Here is a 12318-nt window from a genome sequence, read left to right on the forward strand (position 1 = left end):
GGAACCCCACAATGGAAAACCTTGAAGTTAAAGTTACGGAACCACAAAATGGAAGAGAGAAAATAAGTCTCATGTTTTCTCATCCATAGCGTGAGCCCTTGAAGGCTCTTCAAAGTTTAACCATTTCGATGCCTGACATGTGACACATGGCCTGTGTGGAGGGACCAAAACCATGTGCTGACCACCGAGGCCAGGTAGGTGGTTGAGGTGTGTGGTTGTGGGACTAAAGATGGGCGGCGAGGGGGGGGGGTGACTAGAAGCGGGTCTGGCTGCACGTTTTCTGTGTGGGAGGAGCATGTTTGTCAGGGCATGAGGAATCTCTGCTGAGCCTGACCCAGATTTTAGGAAACTGTGACCTTGCCTTATTCTCTTTACAAACTACTAAGAGGTTGAACAGGACATTGGGCAGAGCAGGCCAGGAAGCCCTGCCAAATGCCTGCCTGGACCTGTGCCTGCTTACAGGGCCAGTCAGCCAGCATAGGGGCCCCGTCGGGCTTTTTTTTTTTTTTTAAACCAAAACAGAATGAAGGATTGTTGGGGGGTGGGGGGTGGGGTGGTGCGTGGCCTGAAGGCAGGCAACAGTCAACCCTGTCTGCTGCTCAGGGAAGCTGTGCCTTTTGAACAGGAATTTGTGGAAGATGGCTGTCACTCCCCATGCCTGGCAAGATCCTTCTACCCACAATTCACCTCGGGAGTTCCCAGGCTAGGGGTTAAATGCTTATGATCAAAGGAGAGCTTAGAGCAGTGGTTCTCAATCTTCCTAATGCTGCAACCCTTTAATATAGTTCTTAATGTTGTGGTGAGCCCCCCTCCCCCAACCAGAACATTATTTCATTGCTGCTTCATAACTATACTTTTCCTATGGTTACGAATCATAATATCTGGTTATGTGATCCTTGTGGGGTCATGACCCACAGGTTGAGAGCCACTGGCTTAGACGCTTCAGAAGAAGAATAAAACTGCACCTGGCCCCCTTATGGACAGGGACCCGCGGTCCCATCACTTGGGAGCTTGCGGCAGAAATATCCTCAGTTTGGGACCAGCCTGGGTTACGTAGTAAGACTCTGTCTCAAAACAAGTGTTAAACAAAGAACAGTGAATAACCTTTTGTTTTCATAAATAGGACTTTTTACTTGTCATATTAAACATCTGGATTTTAAACAGATCCTTGGACTGGTGATTCAAATTCATCAACTCGCTCAACGTTAGCACCTGTCTCCTCGCCAGTCGCTTTTTCCAGAACTACCACCTTCACCATGGAGCTCCATTAGTTTTCGCAATTCAAATGTGGGTTTCTTCAGCATTTTTACTTTTCTAACAAAGACATCATGAAGAGGATAGATGGACCGGCAAGCCTTTTCTGTGACTTTTCCAATGCTGTTTGGAATCAACTTATTAACCACTTCCTTCAAGTCCATTGTCTGTACTTCTCGGGTCGCGATTCCTAATCATCATCTTCCGGATCTGGTGGACCTGCCGGTGCTGCGCATAGGATGCCCTTTGTATCTGGTTGTTGTGTTTTTAGTGAGACCAACACAAAAAAGATGGAGCAAATAACCATCGGTCATCTTGACATCAACATGAGCTTCAATCATGGTCTGACAGTTTTAGACCATGGAACATATTTTGTCCCAGGTAAGTTAGTCAGACAGTTTTTGTCCTGAACACCCTCAGTAGTTAGCTTGAAATTTTTAAATGCAATTCTGTCGCTCTGTAGCTCGGCAAGGCTCACTTCAATCACACTACCCTTGTGGTCATTAGATACAATGTTGGTTCCTTGAGTTCTCGTGACTAGTGTTTTTCCAATTGTTAAATGAATATTTAATATTTAACATTGAATTATTATTTTAGTGATATCAGTGGTTACTCCTTAACCAGCTTTATTCCCAAATAACTGCACAGAGAGACTAGGATCGATTTGATTAATCTATATCACAATGCTGCACAGTAATTACTCCATCCTAAACCTCCATGCTAGTATAGTTTCTTCCCATTTAGATTTCCCACTTTATACTTGATTTTTAATCATCTCCTAGGCCCGGTTCATTTCTCTTGATGTTTCCGGTCTTTCCTCATGGCTCCATCCTCTCCTTCCTTCCCTGTCTCCTCCCCATTTTACAGTTGTTTTTTACTCCTAGGTCCAGCTCATCCCTCCTGGTGCTCCCCAGTTCTTTCCAAGAGCATCCCTTCTCCTCTTCCTGCTCTGTCTCCTCCCCTCACTCTATCAGGATGTCCCACCCCGTGCTCTGTTATTGCACAGCATTGGCTAGTTGGCTTTTATTGACAACACAGAGTTCAAATGGTGACATGTTCACACAAACTTGAACCTGGAGATACTTAGAATAAACATCACAGTACAATGTCAGGATCGATACGGAGAGTGGGGTGGAGAAATCAGCATTTGAGTGAACAAGGGTGAACTGTACACAGTCCATAAGAAGATTAGGCCAACGTCTAAGGTTTCTAATATTAAACACAGCTGGAGCGTTGACATCATATCAGTCTTTCCTGGAAAACGTACCAACCACTTTCTTCTTGGCTGCCTTCTCGCTGCCTTCCACCAGGTGCTTGTTCTTGCGACCATCATGGTGCTGCTCAGAGAGCCAAAAAGGCCAGTGAATAATTTTTAAAACAACAGCAAAAATACCCAAATTAAAAATTAACTAAAACATAATTGGATGTAAGCTTCTATTTATGTAAATATACTTTACCACTTGGGAGTTTCCCTGTGCACGGCTATGAGGTTTGGAGATTGAGTACCACAATTCCGTATTTTGATCCAGTCTGAACCGAGAGCGTGTCTCACACAGAGATCTAACCCAGGCCCTCTAACTGGAGTCCAAGCTATACTCGAATATAAGCAGGAACAAGCTGTTTCTGCCTAAAAGATGACTGTGTCTGGTTGCAATAGCCTGAGTATTAGTAGTCCCCACTTCTGAGACCAAGTCCCTTTAGTTTCAGCAGAGATGAGAGGACAGCTGGCTTTCTGAGCTGCCAGCCTCCTTCCTCAGTTTCACCTTCCTTTTTGTGTCTCTCTCTTCAGCTTCTGGGCTCTCAGAACTTTTCCTGCTTTGTCTTGTAGCACAGTGGTGTGTCTGGGGACATGTTGCTTGTAGCTACTAAGCATGTCCAGCTTTAGTTGCTATGCTTCTGGGCCTCTGGGTTGAAAACTTTCAAGGAATTATGAGGGACAGTCGGCTGCTGTCAAATACAGAACTTCACAATCAAGTAAGAGATTCCTCAGAAGCCAAGTCATACATATATCTTGGTATATTAAAAAAATACAAGTATTTTCATGTAATTAATTATATGTCCTTTCTTAAGATTTTCTCTTACTGTTTTAATTGTATGTATGTGGGTTTGGCAGAGGGAGTTTGCATGTGTGAGTCTAAAATAGGACTGCAGATCCTATAGAACGGGAATTACAGCTGGTTGTGAACCACCCACTGTGGGTTTTTGTTGTTGTTGTTGTTGTTTGTTTGTTTGCTTGCTTTTTTTGAGACAGGTTTCTCTGTGTAGTGCTAGCTGCCCTGGACTCACTTGTAGACCAGGCTGGCCTTGAACTCACAGAGATCCACCTGCCTTTGCCTCCCAAGTGCTGGGATTACAGGCATGTGCCACCATGCCCTGGGTGCACTGTGAGTCATCTCTCCAGCCCCAATTACATATTCCCTGAGTATAGAAACCTTAACATAGATATGCTAATAAGGTCATGAACAGATTAATAAGCCGTCTTGGGCTAATGCAAGAATGTCAAAGTGAGTCTTACTTTCCCACCACCCCCAGACATCAGAAGATCAGGGCTCTCTGCTTTACAGGTGTCTCCACAGATCTGTTCCACTGGTTTACTTGTTACAACATATCAGCAGGAATTCAGGCTCCCTGCCCAGGTCCCTCAGCAGGACCCAGCCACAGCAGATAATAGAAAGAGCTCCTTTTGCCTGTTTTTCAGCTGAGTGGCATTCCTGATACCCAGAACTCAGTTTCTGCAGACCTGAGAAAGACTGGGTACAGGGTGAGTTGGGGGATTCATTTTGGCAATTTCCCCCTTCCAGGTTAGGGTCAGAGCAGAATGTACAGGCTTCCCTCGAATGGTGCAGATCATTGGCAAATGCTATCTTGCCAGAAGAAAAAAATAACCCACAGAACACAGACAGCAAAACCTTTGTGCTATCTCGTAGAGCAGAAAATTATCAAAGCGGGTAACATGTGAAAACAACCACAAATGAAGTGAAACTGCAGGCAGGTGTTGCAGATTGGCTCTGGGGTTTCTTGATGGGCACATGGGCCATGCAGATGCTCTCATGGATGTGTCTTGAGTAGCCATGGGTTACAGTATTTGATATTCCTAACTGAAGGTTGGGGTCACCGTATTCTTTGTGGTTATCACCTGGGTCTGGGCATCTCCAACTGCACAACCTATAGTTAAGACCCTCCTGGCTTGCAGTGGGACAAACAAATGTTCTCAGGGTGTTTGGGGACACACATTCTCTTGAGAAATGTGAAATGCCTGGAGCTGGAAGGGAGTCCTGGAATGAATGGTTTTCAAAGCTTTCTTGGGGCTGGAGAAGGCGAAATCGTGCCTACTTTCAGGCTTAATGTTTTTTTCTAAAACGGGGAAGGAGTCTCAGGGGAGTTATTTTACACACTGGGTCAGCCCTGGTGGGCAAAGCTACATTGGCAGCCATGGCCTAGAAGCCTCTCAGAGCAGGATGCCTTGTGAGATCCTGGGTGGGTGGTGTTTAATTTTGGCCATACAGAGAATTCTGAGACAGCGACGAGCTTGTTTTCCTTTGTCTGTTTTGAGGGAGGGTCTCATGTAGCTAAGGCTAGCCTTGAACTGGTTAAATAGCTGAGGATGACCTTGAACTTCTGATCTTCCTGCCACTGGCCCTTGAGTGCTGGGATTATAGGCATGTACCACCCCATGTGTCTTATGTGGTGCCAGGTTTGATCTAAGGGTTCCATGCATGCTAAGCAAGCATGCTATCAACTGAGTCCCCGAGAAAGTAATATAGCACTTCCAGGGGCAATAGAAGAAGACCAGTGATGTCTTCCCTCATCCTATGGTTGAAGAGCCTCTGAAGGGATCATGAGAAGGGCTTTATGGGAGATAATTTTGTCCCATAATTTGTCTTTATGTTCTTTTCTCTCATATTTTAATAAAAATATCTTAAAATAAAACAGTCTAACACTCTGATGTAAAGGTTGAGTGAGAGAGGATAGAGGCGACACTCATCTACTGTAGACTCACCCCCTCTGGCTTCCTTCCTCGGCCTAAGTGTTGGCCTTCGAGGTCCAAAGGGAACAACCTGCCATGAGGTGAATTCTCGGAAGGGTCCTGGAATCACTGAGGATTTATAGTTTGTAAAGAGACCTCTGGCTGCAGCACAGCCCCTCTGTGCCCAGCTGGGTGTGGATGTCTGGACTGCAGAGGCAAACAGGGAGAGGGATTTAGAGATGGATTTAAATCAGACATATTCAACCTTTGAGTGGTGACTCCTCTTGGGGTTGAGCAATCCTCTCACAGGGATCACTGATGACTATCCAGAAATGTATCCACAGCACAATACACAGCAGTAACAAAATTACAATTATGAAATAGCAATAAAAGTAATTTTACCCTTGGGATCACCACAATATGAGGAACTATATTACAGGGTTGCAGAATTAGGACGTTGAGGACCCTTGGTCTAAATCATTAGGAAGCTCTTTGCCCAGGTACAGATGTGCTTGTGATATTTAGTGCAAGTTTCAGTTCTTGTTGCTTTTAAAGATTACTTATATTAATATTTAGTGAGTGATGACATGGTCTTAGGGGGCAGCCAGAAAATATAGGCTTAATTTTGGAGTTGGAAAGGCTTTCTAATTGAAAAAAAAAATTGTGTGTGTGTGTGTATGTGTGTGTGTGTGTGTGTGTGTATGTGTGTGTGTGTGTGTGTGTGTTGTGGTGACATGTTCGTTCATGTGTGTCACATGCCCAGGGAGCTTAGAAGACAGCCTCAGGTAGCGGTTTTCACCTTCTATTTTATTTGAGACGGTCTCCTTTGTAGCCGCTGTGCACTCCAGGCTAGGTGACCCACAAACTTCCTGTCTCTGCCTCACATTGAGTGGTAGGAACACTGAGGTTATGGATGTGCACTACTGTGGCTGACTTCTACTTGGGTTCTGGGGATCTGAACTCGGGTCTTTAGGCTTGCACAGCCTGCAATTTATCTGCTTAGCTGTCTCCACAGCACAGGTTTCGATTCTTTTGCTTTAGAAAGGGATAGGAGAGTTATTTCCAGTCCATGTTTCACCCAGCTCCCCAGACAGCCCTGTTAATACCAAAGAGTATTAGGAGGCAGATTGGATTCTCAGAGGGGTTCTAGGCCCTGGAGAGTGGCATTCCCCGCAGTATACATTGCTGTGTACCGTCAGCAGCTCTGGGTAGACACCCCTTGTTTGCGTCCTTGCCTATGCTGATGCAAGCATTCAGGCAGCTGTCGTTCACCGTCGGTGGTGCATAGGAGCAGTGAGGAGATCTTTGCCGGTAGAGCTGAGACAAAGCCAGAGTGGACAACCATGGCAGCAGTGTTTTGGCCTTCTGTTCCAGCCAAGTCCCCCTCGGCAAGTGTAAATGGCTCACAAATGTCAAGGGAGCTCTTTGGAATGTTCGTCACCATCACAGATGCCGATAAAGACAAAGAATGAGACATGGAGTAGAGCTCGGGCTTGGGGTATCTGAACCTCAGTGGTGCCTCCCAGTGACACTTACTGGCTCTTGTTTTAGCATCAATCTCTCTGAAAGAGAAAACACAGAGTGATTAAGTGAAAACACCACTGCTTTAGAATTTGTTTTACATTCCTTTTTAAATTAAAAACAATTCTTTTTCAAATAATATATTCTGATCACGCTTTACTCTCCCTCACCTCTTCCAAGCTCCTCCCTACCTCCCCACATCCAACTTCCCGACTTCATTCTCTCTTTCTCTTTAGAAAACAAGCAAAAAAGAAAACAAAGCAAAGCAAAACCAAAACAGAATAAAAAAGACAAAACCAAAGAAACACAAGTAGCATATACACATGCAGACGCATACACTCTCAAAAAAAAAAAAAAAAAAAAAAATCCTCATAAAAACACTGAACCACAGTATCCAAGCAAAGGACCAGTAAGATTAACAAAACAAAACAAAAAAGCAATATGAGACTCCCCCCAAAAAATGTCTCCAAAAACACCATTGAGTTCATTTGGTGTTGCTAATCTACTGCTGAGCATGGGGCCTGCCTTTAAATGTGGTTTGTATACCCTGTGAGACACTATTGGGGAAAACTAATTTCCCCTCTGCAAGCAGCTGTTGGTTTGAGATAACTTCTTGCTTAGGGATGGAGGTTTGTGCCTACTTCCCCTCTCAGCCTTGGGACAGCACTGTAAGTCTCAGGGTTTGTTAGCAAAGTTGGTGTTTATATTCTTCCCCCTCAACTCCCTGAATTCTAGTCAGTAGGCATGAAAGCTGTAGTTAGGCAGCAGCTCAACTTCCCCTTGGTCGATGAGATATGTAAGTTTCGTCTTCAGAAACAGGACCTTTACTATCAGTTTGTGGAGAACAATAAACATCCTTGGCAATAGCCGGAGTTGTTTAGAGACTTCTCATGGGATGTCTTCTGCTAACAATTCCATTAGATTTAACCCATTTCAGCTCCCCCTTGTTTGCACTTTGATTTTGAGCCCTACCATACTTGAGCTTATGGACGGTGAGCTTATGGAACCAGCCTAGATATCTGTCAACCAGTGAGTGGGTAAAGATGAGGTGGCCCATGCGCATGGCAGCATATTCCTCAAACATTAAGAAAGAGGAAGTCAAGTCATTTGCACGAAAATGGACAACACTGGAGACTGCTCTGTTAATTATAATAATCTATGTTCAGAAAGAAAAAAAGTATGTTTTATTTTTTAAATCATAGTACAATTAAAAACACCCATGAAAATAGAAGTAGGACTTGAGGGAAATAGTAAGGAGGCCAGAGGGAGGGTAAACAGGAGAGAAATATAAATAATAGAAAGTTGCATATACCTTCATATATATATAAAGACAGAATGAAATATGTCTTTACCATCAATGTGCACTGCTGTGAGAAAACTAGTAATTAAAAATTTTTAAAAAATGAACCAAGTCTTACCAACAGAATGTGTTCAGCCTATGAGAGCTCTTTCACAATCCTGTTAAGAGGGTAAGAAGTGAGTGCATGCCAAGGGCTGGTAGCAGGAGAGGGCAGAGGGCCTTTCACTGAGCAGGGCTGGGAAGTGTTTGGAGGACAAAGGTGGCTATGGGAAGCCCTGATTCCTTCTGTCTTCCTCTTTTTTCCCCCTTTAGTTCACTTTGTCTTCATTCATGTCTTTAAACTTCCGGTTTGGGTTTTGTGAGAAGGGTCTTGCCATGCAGCCTGGAGAAGTCTGGAATCCATCCTTCTAAATGTCGGGGTTACTAGTGTGAGCCCTCCCTTCTTTTTCTTTTTTGAGCAGAGGCTCAAGCCTCCTTAAGTTCCAAGAAAAAGAGAAACAGAAGACATAGGCACATGATTTCTCACCCACTGCCCACACAGCTTTATTTCACAACCTCTGAATTGCCAGCCAGTGGCCCCCTGGGTACTTGGAGTCCCACTGTCTAAAATCCGCGGCTGTCTGCCCAGCTAGTCTCTCACTTTTTTTGCCCTCTTGTATCATCTCTGTGGCCAAGTCTGACAGCTCTGGGCCAGCCTAGAAGCCTCTTTCCCCAAATGCTGTCTCATTTCTCCCCCTCTTTCAGTCACGTCCATCTCCATTGGCCCTCTTAGTACCCGTCCCCATTTTCTCTCTGTTCCAGGTGGCCTTTTTGCTTCAAGTCTCCTTTGCTTTTTCTTCAATCTCATCTTCAGGATTTCTTTTTTCATCCTGAGTTCCAGCTGCTTGAATATTTTGTGCCCTGGCTAATTCATGTTTTTAAGTCTGAGCTTCGAAAGAGGCACCTAGAGTGTCTACCCATGCACCCAGGACTGAACCCAGAGTCTCACTTAAAGACACTTAGTCACACAAAAATCCACTTTGTTTCTGGCTGCAGGCTGAGTCTGTCTGTTTTGTGTCGTCATCCTTTCTGCCATTGATTCCCCGAAGCACCAAAGGCCACTACTCGAGTCAGAGCTCGGACCTGTTCCTGCATCAGGGACCACTGTCCACCATGGATCCAGAGAATGGCGTTTCTCTTCCTGAAAGAGTCATTTCAAAAGCTACCTTAGAAGTGGTGGGGAAAGCCCAGCCTCCTAATGACATGGATTGAGTCACACTCTGCGTAGCCACGCAGAGCCACTTGGGAAACCATGCCTAGGGCTGTGATTTCTGGGACGTCCGTGTCACTTCACAGCCGATTGAGGCTGGGGCTGGTGGCTCCTGATGTCTCACCTTCATATCTTTCCCCGAGTAGAGACTTCAGAGCCATGAAACACCCATGGGGAAGATTTCTCCAATTAGTTTTTCTGCCACCATATCTGCAGCGAGAAACACTCCCTCAAGTCAATGCCTGCCTTTCGGCCCATGTTTGTGGAACACCTGTGAGGGCAGATCAGCAGCCACCCTGCCAAGTTTCCTTTGGGAGCCCTCGTGTTGGCCTCACCCACTCATGATGGGCTGGTTAGAGGCACAGCAGGAAAATGTCCGTGGGGCAATAACTAGCAACCACGTCAGACATCTGGGCCCGTTTTGATAAGGTGAGATCGAGGATTTCTTTGTCAACAGGAATGAGTGTTTACTGGAAGCCATGGAACACCTAATTTATTTTCCATGGTTGGGTTTGGAGAACATATGCCAGTAAGCAAATGCATCAAAAACCAAAGATGTCCCGACAGCGTGAGTGTTCCAAGCTGATAAGCAGAGGTGTTGTCGTGTTTCCTTCCGAAGGACCCAGACAACAAGGCAAACATTTGCAGCATTCCTAGCAATCTGCCCGATGCTTCGTGGGCACGGTGCATATAAGCCAGATGCTGAGAGCAGTTCCTGCCACACTGAGAGTGACAACAAGAGTAACAGGTTTCACAAGGAGGGACTCACACCCCTGCTCAGTGTGCTGTGTGACATTGAGTGTGCCCTGGTGTGATAAGGGCAGCCATGCATCGTAGATAATAGAAAAAAGTAGATGTTAGGGAAGAATCATGAGAAAGTCATTTGGAGATGAAAAAAAATGTTTTGAAAACGAGCCTATGTTAAACGTCTGTCTCTGGTGTTTCTGGTGTTTCATTTGTTTCCGCTGTTCTTAGTCCACGGTTTTAGCCTCAGGCTCCAAGACAGTGATTCTCAATCTGTGGGCCGAGACCCCTTTGCAGCTCAGTGATCTTTCCCAGGGCTCTCCTAAGATCATCAGAAAACAGATATTTATATTACAATTCATAATAGTAGCAAAACTACAGTTATAAAGTAGCACGGACAATAATTTTATGGTTGGTGGTCACCACAATATGAGGAACTATATTAAAGGGTTGAAGCATTCAGAAGGTTGGAAACCACTGACCTAGGAGGAGGACTGTACACTTAAATTAAAAAAAAAAAAAAATCCTACTTTGTTTAGGGTTCTTAAGTGCTTCTACCTCCCTTCCAACCCACTGTCCAGAGTTAGGGGAGAGAGAAGGTTAATTTTAAAAAGGGAGCTTGTGGACCTGTTTAGAAGTAGTTCCCTGAGCCAGTTCCACTCTGCGTTGTCAGGATATCAGCAGTCCAGTTCAATAACAGACACCAAACAGCAACACGAGTCAGTAACGGTGGCACAATGATGAGAAACAGCAAGGCTCCGCCCAATCGGCATGAGTCAGTGAAAGTGGCCAGAATCAGCCAGAATACCATGAAGCAAAGGCCAGCAAAGCATTGCACAGCACGGCAATGCAAATGTGTTGTCGCACTGTCTGTGGGGTTCTATTTATATTTTTTCCTGAGCATCTTGTGCCCTCCCATGTGTCTGTTTTGAGCAAAGTATCATGTGCCCTTCCACAAGATAGCTTCCAGCAAAACATCACATGCCCTCTTACAAGACAGCTTCTAGAAAAACATCACATGACACAACTGAGCTTTTAAAGAAACCAGAAACTTCCACTTTGGAGGAGTGATATGTCTAGGGCACATAGGCAATGAGTGGCAGAGGGAATTCCAGAGCAGAGCCCAGGGCCCGAATGACTGACCATTCTGGCACAGTAGCTGATTCTGTTGCTATTGAAGGTACAGGAGCAGATATGAAAAGGAGCACAGTGCACAGTGGACATTATACAATAATAAGAGAGAATCTAGAATGGAGAGGAGGTCAGTTCTTCAGTATAACAATGAGAGCTGGCCTGAGCTTGGGTGGTAGCAGTAAGGAAATCTGATTGATGGAGAAAATGTATGTGGTCATGGCCAGGTGATCAGATGCTGAGCTCCATAAGGCCTTGGTAACAGAGACGGGGCTTGTCTGGAGTTTGGATTTGAATGTATACTGTCTGGTCAAGTGGGTGACTACTCTCACTGGTGCCCGGTCACATAGGATACTGGCTAGAACAACAGAGATGCTTGGGGATGCTGTTTCTAATTTGATTGGCGCTCAGGATCTGTTTGGAAGAGTTTGGAGTGAGACTGCACTTGGGATTCAGGTATATGCAGACGTATATATAAGTCTGGGATAAGCTAGGGGCAGGAGTCACTGGAAGCCGCTGCTCACACAGCAAAAGAGCAGGAGAAACATAAAGCTTCTGTCCCCACATAACCTCCTTCTGAGACTTGGCTTAGGGAGCTATGACTGATCACCATATTGGAAGGGTCTGCTGCTTTATCTTTGTAAAGACAAGTTGAAATCAGAAGAAACCCACAGCCCGTGGTTCTTGTTCTACTCGCTCTTATAAGCTATAAATGTTCTCCAGGCCACGGCAGCTCTCATGGCAGCGAGCACACAGCCAGCTAGCTCCCAGTAGAAAACAGGTTTGGCTTTGAGGACACTCCAGTAAACTGTTTTTTCTGAAACATTGAGGCATTTCCTGCAGAAACAGTGGTCAGAGGGAGTCGGAACCAGGCTCTCCTGTAAAACCATCTGGGCTCTGGAGTGAACTGGGAGCCATTGAGCAACTATATGGCTGAGGATGGAACAACCCTGAAGGGGGCTGGATTTGGCATTCTTGGGGGATTTTGTCATGTCCTTCCCAGAAAGAGCTCAATGGCACAATCGCTTCTGTCTTGAGGGTTGTTTGTTGTTTTTTTTTTTTTAAAGGGCTGTTTGTCCTAACAGTGTATCATTACATGCAAATCTCTTTTTGTTTCTAAATAGATTAAGACTCAAAGTGATTGTAAAAACA

The 12318-nt window shown here is 45.0% G+C and overlaps 1 pseudogene; it reads right to left on the bottom strand.

The window, feature by feature from the left end:
• Positions 1-1156: 1156 nt before the first annotated feature.
• Positions 1157-7805, bottom strand: LOC127205171 (40S ribosomal protein S3a-like; annotated as a pseudogene).
• Between the last annotated feature and the right edge of the window lie 4513 nt (positions 7806-12318).

This window comes from Acomys russatus, chromosome 21, assembly GCF_903995435.1.
Source record: "Acomys russatus chromosome 21, mAcoRus1.1, whole genome shotgun sequence".
NCBI classification, from domain to species: Eukaryota; Metazoa; Chordata; class Mammalia; order Rodentia; family Muridae; genus Acomys; species Acomys russatus.